The sequence below is a fragment of the Lepidochelys kempii genome, chromosome 7 (assembly GCF_965140285.1).
Source record: "Lepidochelys kempii isolate rLepKem1 chromosome 7, rLepKem1.hap1, whole genome shotgun sequence".
Classification (NCBI taxonomy): Eukaryota; Metazoa; Chordata; order Testudines; family Cheloniidae; genus Lepidochelys; species Lepidochelys kempii.
In genome coordinates, this window is record NC_136386.1 from 28,171,982 (window position 1) to 28,180,287 (window position 8,306).

Below are 8,306 nucleotides of genomic sequence, written 5' to 3' on the forward strand. Positions count from 1 at the left end.
TACTTATTGTTCAACTCACCAACTCATGATGTCCTGCAGAATCAGGATAATAGGGTCTGTTCTGCAGGGGCTATACATAAACAACTCTCACTACCATCAATAGCTATTATTCATTTGTTGTAATGGAAAATTAGAACCAAGTGTACTCTGAAAGAGGTACAGAGGTGGCATAAATTGACATAGCTATATTGAAGTCAATAGAGTCACAAGTTCTGGCCCTGAACTTTCTTACCAAATGTTAATGGAAAACATTAATACACGTACACAGCAGGAGTCTGTATTTCTAAAGGAAATACTTGGTAGGGTTTTTTTTTTTTCAGAACCATAAAAGTAGTTCATCAAAAAAAGAAACTAATCACCTATAACATTCCATTAAAAATAAAAATTTCACTGAACAGAAAGCATATTCATCTTGGTCTATGTCAAACAAGGAATGTTCCATCCATTTCTCCATTAGTTTCAACAGAACAGAAACATCTGACTGAATCATCAGTGGCTTATTCCCTGCTCTTACTATAAATGGTCAGCTTTACATTCTCACGATCACCAGTCATAGCTGTTATTTTCAGTTACTGTAGAACTGAAGACCATCAAACTCACAGTGATCAGGGACGTATTTCTTTTACAATACACTTGACATTTTTAGAGCACATTTTAAAAATGATTTTTCCGGCACTGCTTAAAACTAAGCCTCCCCTTAGATTTTTCCCTCATCTTCATCAGTGGCCAAAGTGAGGAATTAGTTTATATAATACATTCAGGTCCTGATTTTCTTTTCATATGGGAGTAAAATCAGGGGTAACTCCACTGAAGTCAACTCAGTTATACCATTATAAAACCCATGTATGAGAAAAACCAGCCCCTCCATCACCACTGCTGAGAAATAAACAGTGTTCATATCTTTTATGTGACAGGAGATCACCCAACCACCATGATACAAAATCTGCTAACATTTATGACTACTAGGTCATGCGGACTGGGCTGCAGGGGAGTGGAGAGGGAAAACCAAGAAGTCTGCTGCTTGCCAGGAGCTAGGATTCACGATGTGACGGAGAGACTGCCGAGAATCATCAAGCCCTCGGATTGTTACCCCTTCCTGCTTCTCCACGTGGGCACCAATGATACTGCCAAGAATGACCTTGAGCGGATCACTGCAGACTACGTGCCTCTGGGAAGAAGGATAAAGGAGTTTGATGTGCAAGTGGTGTTTTTGTCCATCCTTCCCGTGGAAGGAAAAGGCCTGGTTAGAAACTGTTGAATTGTGGAAGTCAACGAATGGCTATGCAGGTGGTGTCGGAGAGAAGGCTTTGGATTCTTTGACCACAGGATGGTGTTCCAGGAAGGAGGAGTGCTAGGCAGAGACAGGCTCCACCTAATGAAGAGAGGGAAGAGCATCTTTGCAAGCAGGCTGGCTAACCTAGCGAGGAGGGCTTTAAACTAGGTTCACCGGGGGAAGGAGACCAAAGCCCGGAGTTAAGTGGGGAAGTGGGATACTGGGAGGAAGCACGAGCAGGAGCATGCGAGAGGGGAGGGCTCCTGCCTCATACTGAGAAAGAGGGATGATCAGCAAGTTATCTTAAGTGCCTATACACAAATGCAAGAAGCCTGAGAAACAAGCAGGGAGAACTGGAAGTCCTGGCACAGTCAAGGAATTATGATGTGATTGGAATAACACAGACTTGGTGGCATAACTCACATGACTGGAGTACTGTCATGGATGGATATAAACTGTTCAGGAAGGACAGGCAGGGCAGAAAAGGTTGGGGAGTTGCACTGTATGTAAGGGAGCAGTATGACTGCTCAGAGCTCAAGTATGAAACTGCAGAAAAACCTGAGAGTCTCTGGATTAAGTTCAGAAGTGTGAACAACAAGGGTGATGTCGTGGTGGGAGTCTGCTATAGACCACCGGACCAGGGGGATGAGGTGGATGAGGCTTTCTTCCGGCAACTCACGGAAGTTACTAGATCGCAGGCCCTGGTTCTCATGGGAGACTTCAATCACCCTGATATCTGCTGAGAGAATAATGCACAGACAATCCAGGAAGTTTTTGGAAAGTGCAGGGGATAATTTCCTGGTGCAAGTGCTGGAGGAACCAACTAGAGGCAGAACTCTTCTTGACCTGCTGCTCACAAACCGGGAAGAATTAGTAGGGGAAGCAAAAGTGGATGGGAACCTGGAAGGCAGTGACTATGAGATGGTCCAGTTCAGGATCCTGACACAGGGAAGAAAGGAAAGCAGCAGAATACCTGGACCCTGGACTTCAGAAAAGCAGACTGACTCCCTCAGGGAACTGATGGGCAGGATCCCCTGGGAGAATAACATGAGGGGGAAAGGAGTCCAGGAGAGTTGGCTGTATGTTAAAGAATCCTTATTGAAGTGACAGGGACAAACCATCCTGATGTGTAGAAAAAATAGTAAATATGGCAGGCAACCAGCTTGGCTTCACAGTGAAATCCTTGCTGATCTTAAACGCAAAAAAGAAGCTTACAAGAAGTAGAAGATTGGACAAATGACCAGGGAAGAGTATAAAAATATTGCTCGGGCATGCAGGAGTGAAATCAGGAAGGCCAAATCACACCTGCAGCTAGCAAGAGATGTTAAGAGTAACAAGAAGGGTTTCTTCAGGTATGTTAGCAACAAGAAGAAAGTCAAGGGAACTGTGGGCCCCTTACTGAATGAGGGAGGCAACCTAGTGACAGAGGATGTGGAAAAAGCTAATGTACTCAATGCTTTTTTTTGCCTCTGTTTTCACGAACAAGGTCAGCTCCCAGACTACTGCACTGGGCAGCACAGCATGGGGAGGAAGTGACCACTTCTTTCTCCACAGAGGGCTGGTTCGGGACTATTTAGAAAAGCTGGACGAGCACAAGTCCATGGGGCCGGATGTGCTGCATCCGAGAGTGCTAAAGGAGTTGTCGGATGTGATTGCAGAGCCATTGGCCATTATCTTTGAAAACTCATGGCGATCGGGGGAAGTCCCGGACGACTAGAAAAAGTCTAATGTAGTGCCCAACTTTAAAAAGGGAAAGAGGAGGATCCTGGGAACTACAGGCCAGTCAGCCTCACCTCAAGTCCCTGGAAAAATCATGGAGCAGGTCCTCAAGGAATCAATTCTGAAGCACTTAGAGGAGAGGAAAGTGATCAGGAACAGTCAGCATGGATTCACCAAGGGCAAGTCATGCCTGACTCTCATTTAATTGCTTTCTATGTCGAGATAACTAGCTCTGTGGATGAGGGGAAAGCAGTGGACGTGTTGTTCCTTGACTTTAGCAAAGCTTTTGACACGGTCTCCCACAGTATTCTTGCCAGCAAGTTAAAGAAGTATGGGCTGGATGAATGGACTATAAGGTGGATAGAAAGTTGGAAAGATTGACGGGCTCAACGGGTAGTGATCAATGGCTCCATGTCTAGTTGGCAGCTGGTATCAAGTGGAGTGCCCCAAAGGTTGGTCCTCAGGCCGGTTTTGTTCAATATCTTCATAAATGATCTGGAGGATGGTGTGGATTGCACCCTCAGCAAGTTTGCAGATGACATAAAACTGGGAGGAGAGGTTGATTCGCTGGAGGGTAGGGATAGGATACAGAGGGACCTAGACAAATTAGAGGATTGGGCCAAAAGAAATCTGATGAGGTTCAACAAGGACAAGAGCAGAGTCCCGCACTTAGGACAGAAGAATCCCATGCACCACTACAGACTAGGGATCGAATGGCTCGGCAGCAGTTCTGCAGAAAAGGACCTAGGGGTTACAGTGGACGAGAAGCTGGATATGAGTCAACAGTGTGCCCTTGTTGCCAAGAAGGCCAATGGCATTTTGGGATGTATAAGTAGGGGCATTGCCAGCAGATCGAGGGACATGATCATTCCCCTCTATTCGACATTGGTGAGGCCTCATCTGGAGTACTGGGTCCAGTTTTGGGCCCCACATTACAAGAAGGATGTGGAAAAATTGGAAAGAGTCCAGCGGAGAGCAACAAAAATTATTAGGGGACTGGAACACATGACTTATGAGGAGAGGCTGAGGGAACTGGAATTATTTAGTCTACAGAAGAGAAGAGTGAGGGGGGATTTGATAGCAGCCTTCAGCTACCTGAAGGGGGGTTCCAAAGAAGATGGAGCTAGGCTGTTCTCAGTGGTAGCAGATGACAGAACAAGGAGTCATGGTCTCAAGTTGCAGTGGGGGAGATTTAGGTTGGATATTAGGAAAAACTTTTTCACTAGGAGAGTGGTGAAACACTGGAATGTGTTACCTAGGGAGGTGGTGGAATCTCCTTCCTTAGAAGTTTTTAAGGTCAGGCTTGACAAAGCCCTGGCTGGGATGTTAGTTGGCGATTGGTCCTGCTTTGAGCAGGGAGTTGGACTAGATGACCTCCTGAGGTCTCTTCCAACCCTGATATTCTATTCTAAAGACAAATTATAAAGTTTCTCTTCCTCAAACTCCATGTTCAGGTGGATTTTGCCACCTAATACTGTGGTAGCTCCAGGAACTCTGTCTTCTGGTGTATCATTATCATAAAGAACAACCAAAATTTCAGACATATAACCATCTGAGCTGAAAACCAATACTTTGCCAGGGAAGTAATAGCAGCACTCATCCAACCCAGCTGCTAAGAAATATCAACACCCAAACTATTATGCTGGCCCCTCCTCAGCACTCAAGCCTTACCTCCTCCCTCATTCCACTCTCTCCCAGAGCTGTGTCTACAGATAGCAGGGCAGAAGCTGTACTATTGCAAATGTCACCATTCCACTGTTTGCTTTAATATATACTTTGAAATGAACAAAGATTGGCAGGCACACCTGTTTTTACATGCAGATGTGATCACAAGTATTTAAGAAAAACTTTAATGCCCAAAATCTGCTCTCAGTTATTCACAGAAATCTATAAGGTTGGACATGGATGTTGGAAAGCAGAATTTATCCTTAACTTATACATTTAATATACTAAAATATAACTTTAGATCTTATTTAAGAGTCTGTTTCTAAATGTCTATAGTCTTATAATATTTTACACTTAGGTGCACCTTTCATCATAAAGGAACCTAAAATCCTTCATCAATTATGTACATGACATACAACAGCAGAGAAGTGCAGCCACCTTTGAGGTTTGGCATGTGACAAAACAACAAGATTCAGTACACTACACAACAGTAAGTGATGTCCATTTTTACCAAGGACACTGCGGCAAACCAGTATTTTTATGGAAAATGCCAAGGTGTTTTTACTTTATTTATCTTGGTATTTATATGCCCATTACAGTGGTATCTGAGCACCTCACAAAGATTATAGGTAATGGATTTATTCTATAACAACCCTATAGGGAATTTATTATCCCCAATGTACTGACTCAGTGTGACCGGGGTCCCAGTGGGGAGCCAGCTGAGGTCACTCAATTAGGGTGAACTGCAAAGAATGGGGTAGACAATCCCCATAAAGCTGGTGAATATTCCAATACTTAGATTCACCAAGCCAGCATAAAACAGCTTCTTTATTACCTTAAAAAGAAAAGGAGTACTTGTGGCACCTTAGAGACTAACCAATTTATTTGAGCATGAGCTTTCGTGAGCTACAGCTCACTTCATCGGATGCATACTGTGGAAACTGCAGAAGACATTATATACACAGAGACGATGAAACAATACCTCCTCCCACCCCACTCTCCTGCTGGTAATAGCTTATCTAAAGGTTTCAGAGTAACAGCCGTGTTAGTCTGTATTCGCAAAAAGAAAAGGAGTACTTGTGGCACCTTAGAGACTAACCAATTTATTTGAGCATGAGCTTTCGTGAGCTACAGCTCACTTCATCGGATGCATCCGATGAAGTGAGCTGTAGCTCACGAAAGCTCATGCTCAAATAAATTGGTTAGTCTCTAAGGTGCCACAAGTACTCCTTTTCTTTTAGCTTATCTAAAGTGATCATCAAGTTTAGATAAGCTTATCATCACTTTAGATAAGCTATTACCAGCAGGAGAGTGGGGTGGGAGGAGGTATTGTTTCATGGTCTCTGTGTATATAATGTCTTCTGCAGTTTCCACAGTATGCATCCGATGAAGTGAGCTGTAGCTCACGAAAGCTCATGCTCAAATAAATTGGTTAGTCTCTAAGGTGCCACAAGTACTCCTTTTCTTTTTGCGAATACAGACTAACACGGCTGTTACTCTGAAACCTGTCTTTATTACCTTACTGGTTACTCAGAAGTCCAAACAACACAGTGATCCTTAGAGTGATCCAGCCTCAGGCTTCCATCCAGGTACCCACATCAAACGTGATGAAAATTTCTGCAAATCTTTATTTCATCACATAAAAGAACAGGTTCTACCAATCCCAAAGGATATGACACATTACCTCCCAAGCTAATAATGAATGTTTCAGATCTTACCCAAATACACGCTACAGCCAATTCTTACTAACTAAACTAAAATTTATTAAAAAACAAAAGAGAGTATGGTTAAAAGATCATTATACATCCAGACATGAGTTCAATTCATTGGGGTTCAGATTGATTGAAGAGATGGTGAGCTTTGTAGTTGCAAAGAGTTCCTTTAGTATTCAGTTCATAGATCATAGTCCAACGTCCAAAGCTCATATTCAGGGCATACCAGCATAACTGGGACCTCAGTCTTGTGACTCAAACTTCCCCTGATGAAGTCTAAGCAGATCTGAGATGACAGAACCAGGACCCAAGGATCTTTTATACAATTTCATGTTTGAAAAGTTGGGATTTCCTCCAGCAACAAAAGGTAATTAGGATGACTTTGAAGGAGGTCCATCACTGGTACTTAGCTATACGAATTAGCATAAGGCCATTTGCTTGTTCCTCCACCATTCACAGTACATTTCAAAGAGAGATGAATTCCGAGATATCCCAGTTTACAATTCATTTAAACGATAGGATCTTCTTTTGACCTCTGAATTATCAGAATACAGCATAGACAGGGACTGTTGATTACATTGTCAACCCTACTCATACATATATAAATACACAAAAACACAAACATTATCTCCCTACATGTCTTTTGAGCGTTATTTATTTTGCAGCAATAAGGCTGATATGTTCTATATTTATGGTAATAAGCATGAACCATTATACACAAATATGACTTTATATTACAGAATAAATTAAGCTACTGAAGAAGCCGTAAACCAACTAAGTCTTAATCACATTCTTTTTTCAATACTCATACAAAAATGTGATGGATTTATGACTCTTCCTTTTTAATATACAGTACCAAAGTCAATTTAGAATACATGTTAAAGCTAAAGGAAAAATAAATTAGATATAGTTATAACATTTTTATTGTCAAGTGTAATATATTCTTATGTCTGTACAAACAGGTTCTGTCCTTTGAAGTTTGTGATATCTAAAGATTTGAGATGTAAATCCTAGCTGAATTTGCAAATACGTATTGGCCCAGTAACCATAAACTTGAAGCAGAACATGTAAAACATTTAAATAAACAATAACATATAGTATGTGAGGTACCCCACAGCGAACAGCAAAATAATGGTATAATTACAGAATGATCCTATTCTCTCCCCTGCCCAGCAGTGAACGCAATGGGAAATTTCCAAGTACATTTTCCTATTGTCCTTTCCAGACCATTTCTGAATGCTCCATGCAATGAAGCTTCTAACATTCCCTATCCCAGCTTAGTTGGTATTACTGTCAAATATTTTTTCTGAAGATTTCTTTAATTAATTTCATCCATCACTCACAGGGTGGAAACTGCTGAAAACTTTCCATTAAAAGAAAACAGCATACATCCACCATTTTAATAATTATTTCTCTGCAAATTTCCAACATCCCTACTTTTGAGTAAAAACAAGTTAGGATGCCTTAAAGTAGATTTACACTATGGGTCTTTCTCGTTTTATTTAGCTCAATAGAAAAATTGAAACTGAATAAACAACGAGGAGTCCTTGTGGCACCTTAGAGACTAACAAATTTATCTGGGCATAAGCTTTCGTGGGATATAACCCACTCCACTTATATCCCATGAAAGCTTATGCCCAAATAAATTTGTTAGTGCCACAAGGACTCCTTGTTGTTTTTACTGATACAGATTAAGATGGCTACTCCTCTGAAAACCGAAACTGAATAGAAAACACCAGTGTACAGATGCCTTAGGGCTCCGAATGTTGCTAACAGGAAAGGTGATAAACCGGTGTTAGTAATGGAACGACATTTTTTAAACATTTCCTTAGAGTAGTTCGTACTAGGGTGAAGTATGCACCAAAAATAATAGAGGTGAGGGATTTACTTAAATGATTTATCTGTATTACAGTAGCATCTAAAGGCCTCATTGTGCT

The 8,306-nt window shown here is 41.7% G+C and overlaps 1 protein-coding gene across 1 annotated transcript in view; it reads right to left on the reverse strand.

Annotated features, from left to right (window-relative positions):
* IL17RB (interleukin 17 receptor B) overlaps positions 1–8,306 on the reverse strand; it is a 39,184-nt gene that overhangs the window by 29,565 nt on the left and 1,313 nt on the right. The gene's annotated exons all lie outside the window — the stretch shown is intronic.